The 26,004-nt window shown below is 38.7% G+C and overlaps 1 protein-coding gene, 1 long non-coding RNA gene and 1 other non-coding gene across 9 annotated transcripts in view; 1 reads left to right on the top strand and 2 right to left on the bottom strand.

The window, feature by feature from the left end:
- SCEL (sciellin) overlaps window positions 1–26,004 on the top strand; it is a 266,901-nt gene that overhangs the window by 144,649 nt on the left and 96,248 nt on the right. The gene's annotated exons all lie outside the window — the stretch shown is intronic.
- On the bottom strand, window positions 640–746 carry LOC116157305 (U6 spliceosomal RNA). Its single transcript, XR_004141334.1, has one exon. It is a non-coding gene; the product is annotated as a U6 spliceosomal RNA (small nuclear RNA).
- Window positions 5,669–10,478, bottom strand: LOC116157224 (uncharacterized). Its single transcript, XR_010383593.1, has 2 exons — window positions 9,990–10,478; window positions 5,669–6,263 (listed from the first exon to the last, which is right to left on the bottom strand). It is a non-coding gene; the product is annotated as an uncharacterized LOC116157224 (long non-coding RNA).

Raw genomic sequence — 26,004 nt, 5'->3', positions numbered from 1 at the left:
GATACTGACAGGCATATGCAGAATAGATAAACAAGATTATACTGTACAGCACAGGGGAATATGTACAAGATCTTGTGGTAGCTCACAGCCAAAAAAAAAGTGACAATGAATAGTATGTTCATCTATAACTGAAAAATTGTGCTCTACGCTGGAACTTGACACAACATTGTAAAATGACTATAACTCAAGAAAAAAAATGTTAAAAAAATCTGTATGCTCCCTAATTCTGTCTTCTCTCCCATTCATTAGTCGTGACCTTCTGTCTTGGCTTTAGTGAGAAAACATCACTGTTTAAATTACTGTAACCTGAATTTTGTTCCTCCTCTTGGCTTGAGTTGGAGTAGTGGTAAAGCCCACAAGCTTTGGGTTCAGAAAGATGGGGATTAAGTTCCATCTCTGCCATTTACCTCTCTGAAAACTAGAGTAAATCAGCTTTCTCATCTATTATGTGCATAATTCTTTATTTAAAAAAATTTTTAATTGAAGTATAGTTGATTTAAAATGTATTAGTTTCTGGTGTACAGCAAAGTGATTCATATATATATATATATATTCTTTTTCAGATTTTTTTCCATTATAGGTTATTACAAGATATTGAATATAGTTCCCTGTGCTATAGAGTAAGGCCTTGTTGTTTACAAAAATATGGAATACTTCATGAGTTTGTGTGTCGTCCTTGAGCAGGTGCCTTGCTAATCTTCGCTGCACAGTTGCAGTTTTAGTATATGTGCTGCCAAAGCGAGCACATAATGGGTATAATATTAACGGTTCTTTTCCCTTTCCTATTTAATCTTTCAATGACTTTCACAGCTTTGGGGTCAGATAAGGCTCTGCATACTTAGACCAGCCTATACATGATTCAGAATATTTAGAATTTATGCAATTTAAACTTTCCTGTTAGTTTCTGTTTTTAAGGTAAGGACAGATTTTTCCATTTTTCATTGCTCAAGCCCTACTTACATTGATTCAGCCAAACTGAGTGCCCTGCATGTACTCAGCACTGTCCTGGTGATAGGGACACAATACAGGGCAGGGCATTGGAAGCCATTACTCTCACGGAGCTTACACCCTAGAAATAATTGTGCAAACTGTAAATATGTTTGCAATATTTTATTACAACATTCGCTTTCCTTTTCTATTTCAGGCAAATCTCTATAGAGCATGGTTCACTGTATTTCTACAAATTTTCTTTGAGTCACAAACGTAAAACCTGAAGACAAAAAATATGCTGCCACTATTATTATTATTATTTAATTCAAATAATCCATAGGATTTGTGAGAGCTGTGAAGTTTTGAAATCAGGAATAAATGAAACACAGGGGCAATGCTGAGCTTTTCCAGAATCTTCCTATTACTATATGGAACAACTTAGGGACGCCAAACATTGTTTAACTTATAACGTCCCAGATTTTAAGGATCCAGAAAAGACTAACTTAACTTATACTCATTCAGCTCTGCAAGTAAATACTAAATGTACACCAGCACTCAAAATACATATATTTTGTCTTTACAAAGATAATTCAAGTACATAAAATGGGCATTTATCACTTTTTTTTTTATTCTAACAATGGCTGGCTCTTAAAAACTATCGCACACACATTTCATGTATATATTTTAAAATCAAGTATTACTTCACCAAATACTTTGATTACATTTACTGAGAACCAGTGGCTTTTTTTTTCTTTCAATAAGAATAATCCTTAGTTTGAAATTTGGTTGGATGAGGCTAGTTACAAGTTCAAGTTCAAACATTATAATTACATCTCAATATCTCAATAAACAATCACGGGGGTAGTACGTAGACAACGAAGCTTCCTTCACCTGAATTTTTTCTCCATTTGAAGATGGAAACGGACAAGCAGATGGGAGGGCGTAAGACTGGGAAGGCTTAATGACACTTGTTACATCAATAATGAAAATCCCAGACACGTTTTCTCTGTGGGGAAATGGTGATGAAGTGTGTGCAGTAAATGGTAATGCTGCTTTTTCTTTCATTTCTAAAAGCCATGATCCTATTGGTGTGCTTAAAAAGAAAGCTGAAGCCAAGAATGGGATTGTTTCCTCCTGTTCATAACAAATGTGCTCCTACGTCTAATTTCCCAAAAAGAATTTAAATAGGACTCTGTTAATAAGCTTGTGTAACCTAAACCCTTCTGGAACCTGACTTAGAGCTTCATTTTTTTTTTTTTTTTTTCCTGCTTCCACCTGAGGCATGGCTCTTCTGAGATTCCGCTGTAGATTTAGTTGTGTGAAATGGGATTGGAATATTGTGAAATAAAACCCAAACGGGCATATTTTGAAACCAGGCTACTATCTGAAAGCTTTCTTCTCTTCTAAAGTAACAAGACTACATTAATAAAATGAGAGGAATAGAGCTCTTTTAATAGCTTAATACGTTAGACCTCACCATTTTTCTTACTTTGTTTCCCTCTAGCGCCCAAAATGAAAAGTGCATGGGGATGTTTAGATGAAGATATGTCCAACTCAAAAGAATTTGTTCATTAAAAAGAAATTGGGAAGATTCACTCTCATGGCTTCTTTTAGAACGTGGGTGCTAGTGCCCCTTTAAGGATGATGTGGGGATCATAGTCCTGACTCCCTTCTGCCTCCCCAACTGACCAACTACTGAACACCTCCTTTCTGGCTAATACTCAGATTTCAAGGGACCAAACACATGATCATGTTTGTTACCATGTTTCTATCTGGTCCTGGTATTTTGTCTGAATTTAGTAATGCTACGAATTATAATGATGTACAGGTATTAGGCTGAAATTGGGAAAATTTTTAGCTTATAGGTTAATACAATCAAATTAGTCTGTAGGCTTAATACAATCAAATATTCACTTTATTATAGAATAGCATGTGGTAATTTTTTTAAAAAAGGAAATTGGATTAATGTTTGGATTTCAGGCATCAAGCACTCCACTTTTGACCCAAAGACATTATCCTTGTCATATTTCTGGCCATTCTTGAGCATCTGAGGCTGTCTTTCCCCTGTCTTAGAAAAGAAAAATGATCAGGGCTTGCTACCATAACAAGAGTTATTACTCTGGGGGAGAATTACTACCTTGTTGATCTTCTAAATGAGGAGGAATATGCTTTGCGGTCACTCTTGGCTGGTGGTCTGGAACTGTGATTCAGAGCCACTTAATATTCCTTTTGGCAGGAGGCCAAACAATATTTTCATGGCTTTTCTAGGGTTTAATGATCTCACAGTTTAGACTGGACAACTTCCCACAATGACAGGTCCATTAATCAGAGAATCTAGGTGTGACAACCAGTCAGGGATGTTTTTGTCATCTTCTTAAAATAGAAGATACTGAACAAGCCAGCAGGGAAACACACAGATGTGCTGTGAGCTTGTCAAACCACCTTTTGTGGTCTCACATATGGCCAGACACCTCAACTTCATGCTTCTTTTCTCTTCTCCCTAAGATGGTAGTCAGGTGACAATAAAATGGCATCACTCGGATTTCAGCCAGTCAGTTCCCTAGTATGTTTTTAAAGCTCAAAGTAGAACTGTGGTGCTGCAAGCAACAGCCGGGGTGTTTAGAATTAGAACAGGGAAGATTAAGATGAAGGAAACCTGGATGAGAAGTTTTCTTTGGCAATATTTTAAAGACACTTGGCAGTAATCTTCAAAGGAGGGTGTGTGTTTATCTGTTTTGGCATGGCTTTTGTTTTACTTCTTCTGGAACCCCACCTTTTATTTTGGGTAGTATTTAATCTGATAGCCCTGACAGCTGTGATGAGGCTGCTCACAGTGCCAAGTTATCTAGTCAGTTTAGGGGAAAAAATTGGAGAATTTGAATTTTTGGAAAATAATATCCAAATTAGGAAAGTAATATCCAAATTATTTCTTTGCAGTTCAGAATGTTGGTGGTTATGTTGAGACAACCATAAAGCAATCTGAACACTGCAAAATTTTGGTAACTCATTTACGTAGAACTCAATGAAGTGAAACTTTAAAGATAAAATAAAATACCAATGCATATTTTATTTTACTTAAAAATATTTCAGTTCTCTTACCCATTACCACCAGCTTCACTTTTTACTGGAAAGACCACATACTAAAGGCAACAGTTCAGGATCTTCATCTATCACTTGACTGTAGACCCCAAATTTATATTCAAGGGCTAATTCTTAACGTAAGAATATAGTGGTCAAGTGCATGGCTTTTGGAAGTACATAAGGCTGAAACTGAAATCATGCTCTACCACTTACCAGCTGGGAGAATTCTCTGAGGTTAAAGACTCCATGAAATTAAGAGTTTTTCTTTCTTTTATGCCATTCTGCCTTTCATGTACAGCAGACTCCCTAACACATGATAAAGTTCAAATGTATTTGGCGACTACATGAGAGTCAAGGTTTAAAATTTTTTTTCTGTGTGTGAAAATTCTTTCCAAGTTAGTGTTTTTATATAGTGTTTCATATAGCAAAGGACTGGCCCTTTGCTCTTTTCTGAAAATCAGTTGGGTTCTGCCATGTATTGTATGCTTGAGAAAGTGAAGCATCACTTAGAAATCTGACATCCTCTGCTTCCTTTTTCCTGTGTGGTTGCTCATTGTTGAGTGTGCCAATGAAATTGCTTTTGAACCTACTTCCTTACTGATTGGTCAATGAGGTCAGAGATATATCTAACATTACATGTTTTATAACATTTAATAAATGAAGGAGCTCTCAGCATTCAGAGCCTATAGAGGGAAAGTCATTGAAGCTAAGGAAAAAGGGTAGTATTTTGCTGTTAAAACCTTCAGTTATATGCTGTCTTCTATAATTTATGACCTGTAATCATTGATGAGTTTTGTCAGCACCAAAATTGAACTTGGGTCTTATAACCAAACAAAACTTCAAGAAGTTGGTTCTTGAAATCTTTCCATAATTTCAGGATAATCCTGTGGACTATCAAATATACACATCTGGAATATCTCAAATGGCTGCCTATCAACTCATTTAATTTTATCAACCTTACATGAGTAATTACTATGGGATGGGCCCTGGGCCAGGCTTTGGGGCACTCGAAAGCCAGTACAGATATTTTATATCCAAAACTTTTATGCTATGATTTGTGATAGTGACATTAATATAAGTGAAATATGATATGATACATGTGATAATGAATATGTACATAATAATGGCAACTTCACAACAGGAGGGTTTTTAGAAATTGATAATTGCCTACAGAATATTAATTATTCCTCTTTTTTTTAATAAAAGAACTCCAATTTTATACCGTGTGTCAGAATGCCCACCTGAGAGCTCCATTTTCTATCCTCCTTTGCAGCTAGATGTGGCCCTGGGACTAAGTTTTGGCTGATGAGATGCAAGTGGAAGTTTTGGGATTGAATTTGCAGGAAGTCTCCTTAGCATGGAACAAATGGCTTGGCCTTGCTGGCTGAAATGTGGATGTGATGGCTGGAGCTCCAGGCGCAATTCTGGAGGATGATGTGACCTTGTGGAGGGAAGCCATGTATGAAGGATTGCACGTAAGGAAGGTAGAAGGAGTCTGGTCCTGGTGACACAGCAGAACCCTGGACTGCCTCTCCCTTACTTTTGGGGTAGAAGTGCATTTCTGTCTTGTTTAAGCCACTGCTGTTTTCAGTCTGTCACTCAAATCTAAATGCAATTTCAGATGATGTGAAGTGTGTAGTATTTTTTTTGAAAGGAAAATGTTGGGGAAGGTAACATAGAGAAAGTAATACCTTGGCAGATTATTTTAAAGGATGAGTAGGAGTTGCCCGGGGGATGGGAAATGAGGACTCCAGTGGAAGAATATTCATTGTCTCATTGTCACCACATGCTTTATTGGATACTGTTTTCTTTAATGATTTTTCTTCTGGTTTGGAAATAATTTCAAATTTACAAAAAAGTTGCAAAAACAATACAAAGAACACCTCTTATACCATTTACTCAAGTTAATCTATTTTTAACATTTTGCCCCCTTTGTTTTGTATTCATTGTCTCACTCTCTTTATATACTTTATATTATATTACCAACATTAAACTGTATACAGTATGACCCTTTATCCCAGGACCACTTTATTCCTATATATTTCACTGTGCATTTCCTAAGAACAAGGATATTCTCTTTCAGAACTGTAACTCATAACTTCAATAAATTTAACAGATAGAGCAGTTTTATCCAAGAGATTGTCCTTATTCAATTGCCCCAATAATGATTTTTCTTTTTACAGCATTTTCTCCTCCAATACAGGATCCAAGCCAGGGTCAGACATTGCTTTGAGTTGTCTTGTGTCTTTAACCTGGAACATATTAATACAAGTTTTCTTGTGTCTTTAATCTGGAACATTTCCACAAGACATTCCTTGTCTTTTGTGCCAATGACATTCTCAAAGATTATAATATTCTCCTCTTTTTAATAGAATATTCCTCATTAGTATGATATTTCCTTATGGCTAGAGTCAGGTTATACATTCTCAACCGAATACTTCGTATCTCAATGATTTCAGAATCATTTCACTCATACCGCTACAATAAATGAATCTACTAAAAAGACTTTAGAACTTGTTTGCAAATTCTATTTCTACTTTTCAGTCCCCCTCAAATATTGTTTTAATGGGAGAACAAATTTCAAAGTTACCAATATGAGACTTCCATCTACTATTGGCCTAAGAATATACATTTACCACGGGAATAGTCTTTACTGCAGACTTCATTGTTTCCTGTGCTTGGCACATTCATATTGTTGAGTGTAAATCCTAAATGACTTGTGTGTGTGGCGGTGGGGTGGGGGGGGGGGAGCGAGAGAGAGAGAGGAGAATTATTGGTAAAGCACTAGGAGTATTTCTTTTAAAATTGACTGTGTTCTCTTCATCCTTTTCATTTTTTCACCACCGCATAAAATAGGCAGTCGCACCTTAAATGCATACTGCTAAGTGAAAGAAGCCAGTTTGAAAAGGGCATCCTATGATTCCAACTATATTCTACCCTGAAAGAGGCAAAACTATAGAGAAAGTTAAAAAAAAAAATCAATGGTTGCTGGGGGTTTTGCTGGGAGAGGGAGAGGACCTACCTGGAGCACAGAGGATTTTTAGGGCAGTGAAACTATTCTTTCTGATGTTTAGTGATGGCTACAAGACATTATCCATTTGTCAAAATCCAGAGTGGTATGACACAAAGTATCTGTGTTAACCAAGGACTTTAGTTAATAATAATCAATACTGGCTCATCAATGTAACAAATGTACCACACTAATGCAAAAGGTTAGAAACAGAGGAAACTAGGAGGGTAGGGTGAGAAAGGGGGCATATGGGAACTCTGTATGTCCTGCATAATTTTTCTGTAAAACTAAAACCTCTCTGAGAAATAAAGTTGATTAATTAAAAAAGCAGCAAGTTTCAAATCTAGAAAACCTCAACTAGGCAACCAGAGAGCCTATATTACTGTGAACTTTTAAAACATACTCCCCATAGTCAAATTAATTTATCATCTAAGAAGCTGGTCTAAATATTGGCAAAAGTTTTTTGCTGTTGTTTTTGATCATTTGTTTTTGTTTTTTAGGAGTTACAAAAAATTTGGACCTTTTTAAAGGTAGAACATTATATTTTGTTTGACTTTCAGGGCATGGTCTTTAAGCCATCTTTAAAATAGACTCTCATAGATACACTAAGGCAGACCCCTTTGGAATCATACAGTTTCCCTCTGCATCATGCACCCCCCTGGCAGCTACAATGCTGAGAGGATTTTCTGGACTGTTCTCAGTGGCCAACCCACTGAATCTGAGTTCCATCTAGCCAACTCCTAAACTGTGCTTTCATGATGGCTCTTCCTTGAGCCGCCTGGTTCTCTAGCTGTGGAGGAGCAGCCATTCTCCTGGGCCTGACTCCCGTGAAGGCACACAGTCTTATTGGCTTCTACAGCCACAGAAAACTCTGCTTAGGGGACAAACCTGTTTTGCTCTGATAGGTGGTCATGTTTTCTAGCAGGGCAAAGGATTCTTCTTCTTTGCATCTTTAGGACAGTGATCTTGATCACCTACGTTAAATTGAAGTCCATTTGTTCTAAAATCCTCAGAAAAATTCTGGTGCCGGCTACTCATTACTTGGAAAATGACGTTTCTTATTCTGACTGTGTATCCTGTTGCTTTGCTGCCTCAACGTTCTGCTCTGTTCGTCTCTCTTGGCTTTGAATGGGAGAGAGAGTATCAACCTGGAGCGGGCTGGCTTTGATGGAAGGTATGGTTTCCAGGTTGGTTCTCTTGCAGTCCTATGATTCGTATCATTTCCCTAGTAACCATTTCTGGTAACAGCAGCATAACCTTTTTATATCAGCCATTTTATGAATTTCATGAACATAAAGGAATATTATTTAGCTGTTAATAAAGGCAGGCTGTGGATGTTGTCAATAAAATAAATGCCAATACGTGATAGTCACCAAAAAGGAGCAAAGCACAGGGTTGACATACACATTTGTGGCAATCATGTGAAGTTTAATTTTATAATTGGAAGATCAGAAGAAAATTTAGTGAGAGTTTAGAACAGAACTTTGATCAGGTTCCTTTTTTCTGTAATGATGCCAAATTGCTACACAGAATTCATTCTGCAGAAGGTGCAGAATGTTTCAGGCAGGGCTGTGCTCTCCTGTAAGCCTGGATTTAAATATGGAGGAGGAGTGATGGTTAAAATTCTGGCCCGCAGCCTGTATTAGCTAGGGCTGCTGTAAGAGTGGCGCAGATGGGGTGACTTAATACAGACAACTCTGTTGTATATCAAAGTTAAATATTTGTGTGGGTTTCCTTCTCTGGTATTTGTCCTTAATTTATCAGTGCATCTATTCCTGTACAGCACTGGATTAATGCCACAACTTGACAACAAGTTCTTATGTCTAATGAAATAAGTCCTGCACCCCACCTCAGCCTTTTCTCCCCAGAAAGCTCTTGAGTATTCTCTTCCTTTTATGTGCTTTCTAAAATCAGCTCACTGACTTCCATGAAGCCATTCTGTCAATGTTTTGATTGGAACTACATTAAGTCTGTAGATTATTCAGGGGATAAGTTACTATCTTTATAATATTAAGTCTCCCTACCCAAGAACACAAGATTTGTTTCCATTTTATTTAGATATTATTTAATGTCCTTCTGCAAAGTTTTATAATTTTCTGCATATCATAATTTTCTTGGATATCACAGTTCAGTAAGTGTAGCTAATCAGGTGCATCTTCTCTATTAATATATATATTTTTTGTGAGTTTTTTTTAGCTCTGATAGCAATTAAAACTGCATATTGAAATAAAATAAATGTAGAGCTAGACATTCAAATTATATGCAAATTAATTTAAAAGAAGTAATTATGAGCTAATATTTTCATTGAGAAAAAACTTTAATTTATTTTTAAAATAATTAAAATAGTATTTATGTTACTCTTTTATATCTATTATGTATATTATGCTTTATAAGGAATATGTGTCAGTTAAATTTCTGCTAAGGAAACAGAAAGGCTGGGAGCATGCAGGTTAAACAAAGCTGCAAACAGCTTTCAGGAAATCAAGAATTACAGGAAATGTCTGACCATGATTCAGCTACCTATCCACCACTGAAATGAAACCATCCACAGGAGGCTTACCAGCAGCTCTGGAAACATCTTTAATCTATGGTCTGCCAAAGCACACTGCATGCCTGCCGGTGGCACAGGAACGATAGTATGGTTTCTGCTTCTCTCCCACCTTCCAAGGCTTGTAGGAGTATCTCTCAAGGGCATCATATAACACAAAACTGCCGGCAGGACTTCTAAGAAATGTAGTTCATTGTCTTTTAGCCCTTGTGACAAAGAGATCTTGGAAGGTAGATAGTGCTGGGTTACCCACAGATAATCTGCACCACACAAAATACACAAAAGTGCAAAAAAAAAAAAAGAGAATTCAATATAGGTGGTATATGCTCAAAGTGTTTTTATGCTGGTAGGGGTGCATGACTGGTTTTTGAATAGTACTTCTTTAGTGCCCAGCCATTCTAGTGAGTCTCTCACTCTTACCTTCCAATTATTGCCTCTCTAGTTCACAGTCTTCCCTGCTGTCTTGTTTGTTGATCACCTCCTTCCCCAGCATCCAGGAGACTTTTAGGACATACCAGTTTCCTTCTCTTTCAGCTTGTGCAGGTCCTATGGTTTGTAGTTGTCCTTTGGCTCTGACTGCTTTCCTCTTGAAGACTGACCTAGGAAATGCGGGCAGTGGAGTGCACAGCTGAGTGGGCAATGCTCAAATGCTCTCATAGGGGCTGGGGAGAGGGAAAGGCTATAAACCACTCTTCATTCATCATTTTTGGTCTAGCAGACACGCAACCAGAAGTGGTCACAGACAGTACAGCTTTCTGTCCTAAAGCAACTTGAGTCTAGTCCCAAAAGGTTGACAACATCTCAGATTTTTATATGGCTTTTTCTTCCCAACATCCTTCTTGTTTTTTGATTTGTCTTTCTGGCTTCTAGGAACTGGCCTATTATTTCATCTGCCCCTATCCATGGACAAGTCAGAGACTCTTCCTTACTGCAAAAAACAAAGTAACAACAACAAAAACCCTTCAGTGCTCCACCCACTCAGTTCTGGCATTCAGGAAGTTCATGCCTAGTTCACAAATGATTCACAGGACTGCGACAGTTGATTCTCATTGAGAATCAGCAAGAGACTCAGCCCTTAGCCCAGGGTGACAGCTCACCTCACCTCTGCAGTCTTCCTAGTAACTCACTTAACATAAGCCTCCTCACCTCCAATAGAGAAATAGTTTTACCCCTTTGCAGGCCAACAGGGTAAAAGCACCATTATCATCCAATATTATATTCTGTCCAAAGTAAGCAGAACCGCACATCAAAAATAGAAAGATGGTAATCCCAGTTTAGGTCTAGTAGGAATTACTGAGATAAAAAGGTGGGGCTGGAATCCAGTTCCTCTCAAGCCTTTGACTTTTCCCATGACTGATGTGACCTGTGGATAGAAGATCATAGTTAAGAATACTTGTATCTCTCTGCATGCACAGTGTTCTTTGGGATTGAAAAAGGACCCAGTTGAGGGCGGGTTCTGGGCCTGAGGCCTGTCATCCCTCCTGGGGTGTCTGAAACCCTAGAGTCTTCCTTACTGGGTCCTCAGAATGCATCAGGAATGTCAGGAGCTGTTTCATTGGTGTTCCACAGAAGGAAGGAGGGAAGAAAAAAAGAGAAGTAGAAATAGTATTTATGCACAGTATCCTGTATGAGTTCCATTCTTTACTTGGTTCAGTGCAAGTAACATTTGCCAAGGTAAGTTTTGTTATGATTTTTGTTTTAATATTTTAGATATCAGTAGCAGAGGAACGCTACCAGCATTTTAATGTAAATGTGGGTTTGTGGGTAAAGACAATTTAGTAGTGATTTCTTCTAGAGAGGTTGTAAATAATCCCATGCCCCTGGTTGAGGAACTTGTTCTTTAAGCCACACCTCATGAGGCTGACACAGCTGCCAAATTCCTCTGCACAATCCCTAAAGAATGTCTTTGCTTTTGAGAGTGTATTTGCTGGGACCTTGTCAGATCTGGCTGTGAAGGGGGGGGGTCGGCCCATAGGGCGGACTGCATACCTTTCCTGGGAGATCCAGGAAGCTGCCCAGCCACTCATAGGGCAGTGGGAACTTAAGATGCAACCTTAGAATTTTTTTTCTGTGGTTAGGCATTGGCCAGGAAATATCTGAAGTGTTAGAGTGAGATCCTCTCCATGGTAATTTTTTGTTGTTATTTTTAAATAACTTGAGATCCTTTTAGTACATGATGTCAATGACATAATTTTTAACATTCCTTGATTTGCCTCTGCAATCCTGGCAAATCACACAGTCATTTGAAATATGTTGGCTTTCTTTCCTTCTAATCTTTGCAATCAACTCAGGAAGTCCCAGAAAGGGCCCTCCTCACCCCCAGTTCCCCGCCCTCAACCCCCAGTGTTTCTCTCTGCCTTGGGCTCTGCCGAGTGAGGAAGAGGAGGGTGTTTAATGCTGCTGTTTTATGATTCGACCCATTGCTTCACTACGTCTTACTTTATTGGAGACTCCTTTGGGCTGCCTTACCAATTTGACTCCAGTTTTGTTTTTTTCCTTCCTGTTGGATAAATAAAGATTTGCATGAAAGAGTAAAGGGACAGTAGACCTTATCAAGTAGCTTCATTAGAAACCCATTAGGAGTTACTCTTGCTGCAAGACAGAAGTTCGCTCTCATTTAATTTTTTCATTTGAACGTACCCATTTTGGCAGAGGCAAAATGTGGCTTGGTTGGGAAGAAAGGGAGAGAGGGAGTATATGCTTGTAGGTTTCAGTCATCTGAGGATAATGCATTTTCTCTAGGCCCCTTTCTAGAGTCTGGGATGAAAATAAAAGCACATAGACCACAAAGTTCTCCTTACATAACTGGATAAGTAACAGTGACTCCATTCATGCATCGGATACATGAAGAATATTTGACTCTGTAACATAAACAATATCAACTCATAAAACCTTTTGTTTTCAGCTCACAGCTTGCCACTTAGCCTGTGATGGCTTTTTCTTTTAATGGTAGCTTTAGATGTGACACTTGCCAAATGTTCATAAGGAAATCCATTTATTCAGAAAAGAAGCATGCACTAAATGTCTCCCTGTTTCTTCTTACATTTTTTTTCTTGGATGTACTTGTTCAACAGGGCTTTTGGAAAAACAAAGTGGGTGAAGTGGGCGATGCTAACGTAGTGCAATGTTAGGGGTGCCGAGAAGGCCCGCCAATCCAAGGGAATCACACACTGTAGCTGTGCAATGAAAGGGAACTCCAATCTGGGTTTTCTGGGGGCCTTCCATGGACTCCCAGTGGCTGTGGACATGGGAATGAGCCCCAGAGCTGCTCCAGGCGTTTAATAAAGTAGGAGGGACACTTATGTGGATTTTCTTGGGTTGAGGTTGTGCAAGCAAAGATCAAACACTAACATTCTCAGACTTTCTTCCTGGGGTTGGCCATGGGTGTGTAAAGTCAAGGCCCACTCCCTGTTTCTGTGTTGCAGAATTACAGTTAGACTGGATAGGCAAGTCCGGTGATGTGAGCGCTTCTGAGGGGAAAAAAAATCCTAACCATGGCAGCTTGGTGTCAAATGTGATGTGGGAAGTCTGGTGTTGGCTTGCAGAGACAGAAAATACATGCACTAAACTGAAACGGCTTCTTCTCAAGAGCATCATGAAACAGTACACAGTGGGAAATGGAATGGCTGGCATGTTGGGCAGCAGTGAGAGTCACAGCAGCAAGTAGCAGCGAGTTAAAAACCCTGGCTCTTCCTCATACCGTGTGTCTGCTGTGAAACTCAGAGCAAGTTGCTTAACCTCTCTGAATCTCAGTTTCTTCATCTGTGAATTGAAGATGATAACAGTACTTTAGAAAGTTGTTGCGAGGATAAAATCACATAAGGTCTGAGTGCTTCAATGATGGCTGACATAGTAAGTGGTCAAGGAATGTTCCACAATTTTGAAAAGACTCTGGTCTCATTTCTGCACAAATGAAGTTGTTGGGGTACCTGTAGTATTTTAAACAGACTTTGGAATGATAGGTCAGTATTGTGCTGTGACATATAAAAATGAATTTAATCAAGTCTTTGGATTGCTTTTTAGCCTACCTTGGGAATTTGGTTGGTTTGTTAGTTTAAAATTCCCTCACTTTCTTTATTCTTCTTTGGATATTAGTAGTGGAACTGGCAAAGGCCAAAGTTTATTTTTATGGAAGACATATGAATGGATAAACATCTATAATTTTTTATTCATAAAAGAACTGAATTCTAAGTAGAAAAAGTAGAAAATAAAAAGCAAAATAGGAAAAAATTCAAAATATGAAAAATTTTAAAAGAGCATGAAATGCATGAAATTTTAAAAAAGCAAATTACCTCATAGTATTCTCCATGACCTAAAGAGATCTCTCTCTCTCTCTCTCTCACACATCCACACACATGTACTCCCAAATTATTGAGGCCAACTGTTTTTAGCTTTTAATGTAAATTACTTGGTTAGGAGAGGAATGGGGTGTTGGCAGGGGAATTGTAAAATCAAAGCAATAAGAAGGTGCACCAATTCCAAAATATTTTAAAGACCACTAGGGACATCATTAATATTATCAGAAATTTTGTTTTAGCAGAAGGATAATCCATTGGTATAAAAATGTTTGGAAATTAATATTTTTCTAGGATTCTCTGCTCTTTTCTGCAGGATTTATCCTCTAAGTATGCACAGAAGGGGAAATGGGGGATAATTTAAAGGTAAATTGTGAGGAGAAACAGGAGAGGAGGAGGAGGAAGTGAATGGGAGAGGCTGAAATATGGTAAGTGAGGGCTTTTCAGATACTGTGTATGGGGGGAAGGAACAAGAACACAATTTGGGAAAACCAGGTGGTTTGAGAGATCCAGTCAATCAGAATGTGTAAGAGATTAAGGAAAATAGCAACAGAAACATAAGCATGACTGAGAGGGCTGTTTGAACCCCCTCCTTGAGGAATGGGTTGGTAGGAAAATCTTCACAGAGCAGGTGAGGACGTGAGGTATTTGCTGGGCCTTTAAAAGTGAATAAGACGTTACCAGATGCATAAGAGGCAAGGATATTTCAGGTCTCAGGAATGGCATAAGGACAGATATTATAGTATGTCTGGGTAACAGCAAGGATTTTGATGTGGTTAGAGCTTAGGGTGCATGGGGACACAAGGTGAGAGATGAGCCTGGAATAGTTCAAAGTCACTTTAAAAAGGCATCAAGACCAAGTTTCTGCTTTTGTTTTCTGTCCGGTTTAATGTGGTATTTCAAATGTGAGTGATGCCAATGAGAAACTGAATTTTTAAATTTATTTAATTTGATTAATTTAAATTTAAATAACCCCACACGGCTAGTGGCTGCTGCATTGGACAACACAGTCTTATAGGAATGTGAGGTATTAATTCAAATTATAGGACACGGGGAACTTAGGATGGGTTTGAAGCTGGGGAATGACATGACTGCATCTGTTTTGGAAAAATAATGTTAAGAAATGATGTATTTTTACTGGGAAGAAAGTTCTAACAGCTGCATGCTGTGCCAGTAGCCTACTTCTGAATAATTCCAAGGCTTAGGGGAGCTGTACTATGATTCTTGCAGTGCTGTTGCTTTGGTCACGGCTGATTGAGATGGGCTAGATATCTGAGCAAAACCGTCCTATTATGGCTCACCAGAAATCCAGGAGAAGACCTGGTGCAAGGGCGCTGCCTGTGGGAAGCCAGTACAGGATGGTGGCTGACCAACTCAAGCAGATCTCTCCCAGAGGATTTAAACTGATGCACACAGAGACTGTGATAAATTGGTTACATGGCAGAAAGCAGGAAGAGAATCAGAGGTAGCGGGACTGAGTCATGGTAAGCAGATTCACAGAGTTGCTGTTGGGTGCCCAGGGTGGCACCGGACAACTGGTGTTGTTTTGCAAAGTTAACCAGCAAGAAATATTATTTCATTTCTAAGAGAGGCTGCTGACACTGTATCCTGTCTTCCTTACATCCCCCTGAATCTTTATAGCAAAGCTCCTGTGCTGGAATTAATCCTGTGGGGATTAATTCCTGCTGGCCTGGAATTAGCTTGATTATTTTGCTAAAATAAAAAATAAGCATGCACAGCATTGATCTGAAACATACTGATTAATAGCATTGCTTTGTAACCCTGTGCCTACGACAATACATTTACTAAGAGTTTCAGGATGGTTTGAACCAGCTAGTCAGCATTGTTTATTGATAACGATGAGACAGACGGTTTGTACTGAGTGAGACCCCGGAAACCCTGATCCTGACATAGCAGGAATACACCTACATGACCAGCAAGGTGTAAGAAATTCCAGCTGAGATTCCATTTGGGAGATTGGTTCACAAGCCAGCGGTTCTTGGCCTGGGAGAGAAAGTGTATCCTGCAGAGACCCTTCCAGAGAGAGGATAAATGGAGCTTGCAGGTGGCTTTTCTGAGTCTTTGCTGAGACAGCTTTGGCCGTGATGCTTACTTTCACCTTAAGGTGGTTGCTACACTGCCTCTTTAAACTGTAGATTTCTAAGTAACATCATTTTGGGTACTGTGACTCTTCTCTGTTGAACTGTTATTATGCTCCCATTTACTGAGGCTTCCAGAGCTTGTCTCTGATCTTTACAGCCTGAAAGATCCTGACTGACTCAGCAGGGGACATATATGAACAAGGAAGAGGCCAGTAGGCAGATGATGGAAGTAGTGTTCCCTCAAGATGATGAGGTTCCCAATCAAAGCAGGGGCAATGGGAGTCAAATGGAACAGAAAGATTGGACTGAATTTGTCTTGACAGTGATGGGCCATGACCATTTAATTGGTTGAGGGGTGTGTAATGGAGAGAGAGAGGGAGGAGGCACTGACAACGGAGATTTCAACCTTGGGCAATACGTTCAGCTATGGTAATTATTATTTGAGCAATCTCTATAAAATGCAGAGAAATCTTTATTTCTTCTTTTAAGAGACCAGTGAGTGTTGTAACCTGCAGGTGAATTGAACGGCTAACATTACAGCCTTTGGTTCAGCCTAGTATTGTCTATGGTCTGTAGTTCAGTCGGAGATAGAAAAATCTGGTAAGAGAATCAGATTTGTAAAACCAATAAACCAGATTTTTGGCAAACGGTGAATACCCCTTGTATGTGAAAACTTATTGTTTATGATCATTGTTTCTTCATTCAGTCAACAATTACTGAGTGCTACTATGAGTCAGAACTGCGCTACATGTTTAGAATAAAGCTAAGTATACAGGCCTGGTTGCTGATCGTAAGGGGTTACTTGAAATGTAGTACCATGTAATATTTGGCCATGGAGAGACTGCTATAAAGTATTGACTGTGAGTTGAAGAAAATTAGAAAGAATGATGGAAATACAAAATGAAGAAATTACGAAATACCTATCTGTCTTTTAAAGTAAGACTTTTTCCATTAAGATATCAAGTGTCATAAGTATATTAGAAGCTTGATAAATTATTGGAAGATTTTGGAGTAGTTAAAATATCCAACTACTCTCTGCTGATCTCTGATACTTTGATAAAATGATAAAAGAAAGTCTGCTCCATATCTCACTCTTGGCCATGAGGAACTGGTATCACCGGGCTGAAAAAAAATGCTGGTTCTAGTGAGTACAGCAATGAGGAGGAAAGGAGCAAACATTTCCATTAGAGTTTCTCAACCTTGGCACTATAAAGGAGAGTTTGGCGGCAAGTCCTGTTTACCCAATTAAATCTCTGCTTCTACTTCTCTCATTAATTGGACCAGCCATGTCTCAGATTGCCAGACTCTAAGCTATATTCATAAGCAGAAATCTGGAAGATGTTGAGAAGAAAATCTAAGAAAGCAGATTGGATGGATGGTTCTTCTCCCTCTTGACCATCTAATCATTGTCCACTCAAACTTCAAAATTCAGGGTTAACATCCTCTCCCAGATCCAGGTGGAATTCTTTAGATTCTGCACTAGTGACACCCTTACTTTATCCTGGTGTATTGTAGCTATTTAATTTAACATCTGTCTCCCCAAACATGGTGAATCCCTGGAGACCAATCATCGGGTCTCATTAATTTTTCTGTCCCTTGGGACTGAAACAGTACTAGAAGCATATTAGGTACTTAATATTTGTTAAATGAACAAATGACTGAAGAAGACAAATGAGAATAAGAGAGAGAAATTGGTAAATCCCTTACAGAAGGCAATTTGGTAATACCTGTCTACCAAGGTTAAAATATATAAATCTTTGAATCCAGAATTACATCTCTAAGAATTTACCTGAAAGATATATACACACATGTGCAAATGTTTATGTACAGTGTTATTCACTACAGCATTGTTTGAAAGGGTAGAAATGTCCATTAATATGGATGGATGAAACAGATTATGGAATGTCCATACAGTGGAAGGCCAAGTAGCTGAGAAAAACATAATATGGAAAGATCGTCAGCATTTTAATGTTAAAGGAAAAAAATTCAGAACAATGTAACATGCAAACATTTGTTTAAAAATGGAGGAGATTTCTGTATGTTACATTTGTTTGCATGTGTATAAATCTCTCTGGAAGGACCCAGAAGAAACTAATAACTGTGTTTTTATGGAGATCAAGGTTTGGAGGGAAAGAAAGACTTTACATTGTATTCCTTTTTACACTTTTAATTTCTGAAAAATGTTAAGATATGACTGGTTCAAAATATTGTGTAAATAATTTTTTAAGAAGAAAACTGCATACATATGCAGTTATAGCAACTTTATTCATAATTGCCAAACCTTGGGAGCAACCAAGATGCCCTTTATTAGGACTAATAATAGTCCTAATGGCTAAATAAACTGTGGTACCTCCAGACAATGGAACATTATTCAGCATAACAAAGAAATGAGCTATCAAGTAATGCAAAGACATGGAGGAACTTTAAATGCATATTATTAAATGAAAGAAGCCAATCTGAAAAGGCCGTATACTGTCTGATTCCAACTATATGACATTTTTTAAAAGGCAAAACTATGTAGACAGTAAAAGGGTCAGGGGTTTCCAGGGGTTATGGTGGAAGGAGAGATGAGTAGGTTGAGCACAGAGGATTTTAAGGGCAGTGAAACTATTCTGTATGATACTATAATGGTGGATACATTTTATTATTTATTCATCAAAATCCATAAAATGTACAGCATCAAGAGTGATGTCCTAATGTAACTTACAGACTTTGAATGATGATGTGATGATTGCCAGTATGCGTTCATCAAGTGTAACAAATATACCCCTCTGGTGGGGAAATATTAAAAATAGGGGAGGCTAAGCATGTGGGGGTAGGTCGATATGGGATTATCTGTACCTTTCTCTCAATTTTGCTGTGAACCTAAAACTGCTTTAAAAATAATCTATTTAAAAGGAAAAAAGAAAATAAAACTGGTGAGTTAGATTTCCAGTATCATTAAAGGACCTAAATACTGAAGCAGCTCTTAGCCATTCTCCTGTCTGGTATATTGAGCTAACACACACGGGGTGTGGTTTATCATTTTTGATGCCAAGAGTGATACAAGTGCATACATACATGTGTATATGACATATTTCCTGCTAAAAGTCACTGTACTTTTCTGCCGCCTACTATTCAGGGCTCAGACCTGCTGTAAATTTGGCTCACCCTGTAGTCCAGCCACAGTGTCTTGGTTAAAGTGCCCATCTCCTTTCTGGTACTTTGAAGACACGGTGGAACTTCATACCCAAGAATGTGGGCTCTGCAGTCAGCCTGCCTAGATTGGAATTCTGGACACACCTAATTCCCAAGTGTGTGATCTTAGATTTTTGTTTTTTACTCTCTATGACATCAAAACAGTTCCTGTAATTCCTACAGTGTAGGGTTTTTGTGAGGATCAAATTAAATAATACATGTAGAGCACGTAGCAATGACTGGCACATAGTTAAACTATGTTGTTGCTGTTGTCACTGTTTCTTTTGTTGTCATCGTTATGATTATCATCAACCTTGCCTAATCTCTGCTGGTTACTTTGGGCAAGGGTCATTGCTTATTTGGAGCACGAAGAAGAGTCAGAAAGCCTCAGGAACTCAGGGCTGAGCCCTCCTGGTTCCTCCCGAAGTTGTCTGTGGAGCGAAGGTGTAGAGTCTTGATTAAATTAGCCTGATATCATAGCAACCTGTCCAGGTGGTAAAGAGACTGATCACATCAGTCTCACGGCACCAGGAAAGACATGGACCTGAGGGTGCAGTGATTTGCCCACAGTGAATAGTGGGTCTGCACAGATGATGGAACCCAGTGGGGTTTCTGTTACGCTCACCATGGGTCTGCCTCATGCTGGCACCATCACAGTGTATTAAGCAATGCACTAGCTCTTGCAACACTGGCAGTAATTCATTAATTCTGGCATCTGTCTACTCCCAGCCAAAGAGAAATTGGCTCTGTAATTACCACCCTAATGATATCACTTTTGTTTTAACATGTACATAACATTTATTTTCTCCATCTGGGAGGAAAACAGAGAGCCTTCTTTCAACCCCCCAAAGTCTTTTCGTAACAGATTAGCAAGCCTTGAGATGCTGATTTGTCCTGTTGGTATATTTTGCATTTTCAGCATCACTTTTTCAGTCTCTCTGGGATGAGGAGGTCTGTTCAGGCTCTTATAACAAAATACCAAGACTGAGCAGCTTATAAACAACAGAACTTTGATTCTCCTGGTTCTGGAGGCTAGGAAGTCTGAGATCAGGGTTCCAGCATGGCTGAGTGAGGCTCCTCTTCCTGGTTCATAGCCTGCATCTTCGCACTGTGTCCTTATGTGGTGGAAGGGGCTAGAAAAATCGGGGGGGGGTCCTCTTTTATAAGAACAATGACCCCATTCATGAAGGTTCCACCCTCATGACCTAAACACCTCCCAGAGGCTCCACTTCCCAACACCATCATCTTTGTAGGTTAGGACAAACATTCGGACCATAGCAGGCGGTGAACAATCATTGCATAACAATTATTAAATGAAAGTATAAAAAGTGCTTAGAATGCCTGGCACATGAACAGTGCTATGTATTTGCTATTTTCATTATTATGTAGTAATAAATAAGCACTTGTTTTGGCTGGTTGTTACACTGAATACAAAACATAGAAAAAGCACCGTCCTATTTTGGGAGGTAGGGTCAGCATGCCCCCTCCCCCATCTGAGCTCTGTGGCAGACTCTGCTAGTCAATCATGGCACTCTCCTGTGGGAGTTCATAGTGGCTTTACAAACCACATCAAATGAGCCAGTGCAGAGCAATTGGCACTGGCACCCGAGACAAAACATTTGTCGTCCCAGCCTAGGAGCTTACCTTCTATAGAGACCTCAAGAACTCTGACCCTCACAGTGAAATAGGCGTGGCGAAGCCAAGTTATTCTCAGTATGCCCAGGGCTTCCCAGTTCAAGGCCAAACCTATTCGGCCACCTCCACTCCGTGCACATACTTGATTGACCTCTTCGAACTTTGAGATTCTTAATTTTCAGCAGTCTTTTGGCTGAATGTCTCAGCAATGAGGCAGTTTGAATTTTGCCTGTGTTTAGAGTTAGCTCTTTTTTGGGTCAAAAATTTTGTTCTAAGTGGAAAGATACTGATGTGGCTTAAATGTAAGGGTTCCTGGTATGTAAAATAAGAGAAACCCTCAATTACATGGAGAAATGCTTGGAAGCTCAAAGCCTTAAGTGTCCCTTGGTCAGTAAATTTTATTTCATTGCAAAGTAAAAAAAAATTTTTCTTGTTCTACATTTTATGAAGGCTAAAAACATACATTTAAGCATTTAATAAGTTACTATTTGCCCCTACAAGTTGGCTCTGAAAGTGTTTTAGCCCTTCCTTTGGCTAAATAAATGCTGATACTAAATATACTTCTAATTTATTTACTGTTTGAGTTGAGTCAAGTCACATCTTGGTTTTTTAACTTTCTCAATAGCAGTATTAATATCCAACCTCAATCCAACCAACATATATGGATATCACAGAAATTTTAAACATTTCTACAGTATTTTGCACATACAAAATTCTATGAAAGGGTGAATAAACATGAATATTTGTACATGTATGTGTATATATATATAACTTTTAAAGAAAATTTTTCATTTTAAATTTGCAAATTCCTCAGCCCAGAATAAGGGAACATTAAGGAAGGGCTGTCCCCGTTCATAATGACTGTTTACTGCAATTGTCTGTGCCTTTCAATCTGAACGTTTCTATATCTTCTTAAGTCACTATTGTGACTATAGCTCAGCTGGACTGTGATTTTCAGGAGCTGTCTTGAAACTGGGAGGGTTTGGATAATTATTGGTGTAACAGATGAATAAAGATGAGGAAATTCTAATGACTAGCTGCTCTTAGCAATTGTTCCAGATTTGCTAAGCTTCTTTAAAGTCTCCCTGGCTGTTTAGGAAGGTGCATTGCAGAACCTGTAATAGGAGCTCCCATCTGCACTGTTCCTTCCTTCTCAGAAGCAGGTGTTGACACTGGAGTCTATTGCTGCCCTCAGATGTGAAAGAAGTTTCTAGCATCTTTTTCACATTTTCATATGTGGTGAAATCATAAAAGGATCAGAGTTCTTATCTTTTGGGATGTATTTTTCCTTTGATGGTTTTACCAAAATTCCATGTGTAGAATTTGTGTAATAGATTCCACTCATATTTCCTGATCTCGGGGTTCCAGAGGACTTTCCTCTCCTAAAGGATCTTAATTCCTCCTAGCAGTGCATTTCCTGAGTGTGTATCTGTGCCCCAGCCTTCCAGGCACCTTGGGCAGACAGAGATTCCTCCTGCCTTAAGTTTTTTGTTTTACTGTTTGTTTTTTTTTAAAGAGAATCCAAAATAGGTTGGACACCGTGGCACCTTGTCAGTGACAGAGTTGTGCAAATTGTTGATATTAATTGAAAGAGTGATAACAGGACTACATATTTTTGGTCTAACAAGGCCATAAATTATACGAAGAATTTGCCAAACAAAGACAGCAGGTCTCTAAGTGAGCTGTTTTAATTGAATTGGTATTTATACAAGGTGACACCCTCTTTCACACCACCCACCCCTTCCCTGAGTGACTCAGCCACTGAGGGAGAAGCCTCTGATCTGTTCATTAGCACAGGCAGGTGGAGGTGGAAACTGCACTCAGTAAACTCCAGGTGCCCATTAGTCTCAGCCAGATCCACCTGGGGAATCACTGCTGGCTGTTTAGACAAAAAGTCCTGGGTTTCTGCTCAAGAGAGGTAAGTTGAATTATATTTGCAAACGTAAATTCATCGGCTTTACTTGCATAACTTCCCCCGTTTTCTTTGCAAATGATTCCTCACTTTGTCTTTTTTCCAGTTAAATTTTAACAAGCTATTCTGCTCCACAGCTCTGCTGCTCCTTGTTGTGGTTTTAGATGGCATTGCTTTTAACTTCACAATTTTACACATTTCCGGGCAGCAGAGATATGAGTTTCCTTGTGGGATCTGTCAGCTGGTGAATCCTGTCACACATAAAGATAGTAATTCTTTAAGACAAGGGACCAGCATCCACTGGCCTTTTTTCTTGAGTGATTATAAAACTTTTTTTTTTAAAAGGAACTCCCTGTTTTCACAGATGATGCATTTACTAAAATAGTGAACTCATTGTTTTATAGATAAGAAGTTATATTCGTATTTCTTGATAGCTGAAAACATTGCAAGCCACTGGTCTGTGTGCACCCTATCTTCCCCAAATAAGAAAATTACATTTCTTGCATGAATGTACCGAGGAATAAAGCAGGGTGGGGTTAACTGGGGGTGTGCAGTTTCCCACAGGGATTCCTGTGCATTTGGCCATCTTCTCTATGTTATAGTCTGAGTTCTAACCTAATTAATCTATATAGGGGCACTTTTCAGCCTCTCTTCATATTCTAGTCCTGAAAAACCAGTTTTGGAAGCCCTTTGATAAGAATAGGAAAGTTATTTTAACCAGGCTTTCCTTTATAATTCAAAGCTAACCTGACTTGTCTGACCTGTGTGTTTCGCTCCACCATTTCTACCTGTGATGCAGAGCTGTGGGAATCGAACCCAGGGGCGATTCACAGTTTGCAACGAGCTGCTCTCTGTCCTCTGTAAGGGCATTAACCACAGCATACCTGGCTCTTCCTTAAATTCTAGAGCTTTCATTGCTTCCCATTGCTGAATAGGTCACATGCCTTCGGAGTTTAGAGCTCAGTTCCCAGAGGTTACTGAAGAATCTTATAATACCGTGGCTTTCAAACATTTATAGTAATCAGAAGTTTATAATTTTACTTGTCATGAAATGTGATCAGATTTAAAACTGCCTTTCTCTTCCATAGTTTAGAATGCAGATATGTTCTTTTTGATATTTGCTGTACTCAAGTATAAAGCTCTGGGAAAATCAATTTGAGAAAACTGAGATATGACATCAGTAAAATTTTTAGTAAAACTTTTGGTTGATTCTAAATGTCAGGTTAGGCAGAGAATGCAGATAAAAAGCTAGAATTTTTATTAAAATTTTAGCTTCATGTAAATTTTAGAACCAATTAACATAACTTTTCAGTTGGAATGGAGCACAGGCTTATCTAGTCTAACTCATGAGTTTTCTGGATAAGGACGATACAGCATATAAATGTTAAGCAACTTGCCAGGAGCATGGTTAACAGAATCAGAATTCAGATCATTTGATTTTTATCTTACTGAATTTTCTCAATGATTTTTCAAATTTCTGTCACATAAAATATGTGGTAGCAGTGAATGAATTTTCCTCTGGCTTTATAAAAGAACTAGAAATGATCTGGAAATAAGAATTTGCTCATCCAGTAATGTCTGAGAACGTTACTACAGTTAGTATGGCATGACTATGACATGATGAGAGACATTTTAAATTTGCGGTTTGTGGGGTCAGTCTTGTTAATTATTATAGTCCTGGGATTTCAGCTCAGGAGCGGTCAGCCCCTGTGGAGGAAGACAGTGTGGTACGTGTGTGTAGCTTGTAGGTTGTGATGCACTCAGTCAGGGGCATCCTTAACTCGGCGCCTAGTCTATAGGTAGGTGCTGCTTACCTGGCTGTCTTTTCCAATCACTGGAATTTTGACTGAAATAGCCGAGAGATTCATTTCTCTGGGGACTTTGTAAACAAGACAAAGAGGAGATGTTTTGAATGGCTGAACTCAGATTGTGGAATGAACTGCATATAATTCACTAAGCAGTCAACTTAAACAAACATGATTTAACTGATAGCGTCCCTGTGATTCGGGCGTTAACTCCATGCATTCTTTAAAGTGGGGGTAATAGAATCCTTGGCCAACAGTCCGGGGGAAATCTCTGTTGGTCCCACACAGCTTGTCTTCTGACATTACTGCTTCTAGGTTATTTGTTGACCATTTTCCCTTTTCTCTTGCTAAGAACTTTGAAATAAGGGTTTTATGGATTAATTACTGTGTACTTGTCTGCAGTTGCTCGAAGTTCACTTTTGAAGCACAAGTCTTTATCAGATGTATTTCTGAAGTATTTCTAGTTTACCATCGTAAAAATCCATGTCATTTTAGAATCTGGGAAAGGCCTTTCCTCAAATGGATGCTTTATCAAATGACAGCTGCATTGATTAGATTTGCATTTTATGTTAGTTGCTAAACTTTTTAAGGATATGAGTCATCCTTTCATTGTGATTATTAATTGGAAGAGTGCTTTTTATAGCTATCTATTAAATGACAACTGGATACTCATTGTAATTGTATACTTGAGAGCCCTAAGCACCTAAATAATTTTTTCTGTTTTTCTACACCCAAGTTTCCCTGGCCTAAAATGTGATTGTCTCCTTTGTATGGAAACTTCTGGGAGAAACACATGAACTCCCTAGACCATGCTTGCTTAACTAGAATATACACATGCCAGGACACTGGTGGTGCTCCCCAAAATGCACAGAAGCCACAGGATAAGCACAGTGCACATCTGCATCGAGAGCTAATTTAGAATAGTTTGCAGAAAACTGCAACCCCTTACCACCTTACCCTCTTCCCTGCTCCTTCCCAGTGTTCTCTCTTTTGTCATGAGAAAAACATTTGAAAGGAATCCGTATAGAGAAAACTGTAAGAGGCTGGCATCCAGATAGACTTGGCTTTACTTATGACCTCTACTTGAACCAGGTGTAACATGTATGATTATCCTTAGCTCACAGCACCAGCAAATAAAAAGAAAATTCAGGATTCTTACTGACTTGTACACATATATGTATAATAACATAATATGACATATATTACTATTTCTTTCACAGTAGCAAAGAGAGATGTAAAACATCCAGAAACAAAATTTCCACAAGAAAAATGCAAGACCTAGATTAAGAAAATCACCAAAATTTACTGCAAGATGTGAAGACTTTGTTGAGTAAAGGTTTCTTTGAATACTATACTTGGATGGACAGACTGAATGTCATAAATGTCAGCTCTTCCAAAACCATTTGATAGGATTCATGCAATCCCCGTCAAATTCCATTAGAATATTTGTTTTGAAACCAGAGAAAATAATTTTAAAGTTTATCTTAAAGAAATGAATAAGTGAGAATA

This window comes from Camelus dromedarius, chromosome 13, assembly GCF_036321535.1.
Source record: "Camelus dromedarius isolate mCamDro1 chromosome 13, mCamDro1.pat, whole genome shotgun sequence".
Classification (NCBI taxonomy): domain Eukaryota; kingdom Metazoa; phylum Chordata; class Mammalia; order Artiodactyla; family Camelidae; genus Camelus; species Camelus dromedarius.
Note: the sequence above shows the minus strand (reverse complement) of the source record. Positions and strands in the feature narration are given on the sequence as shown.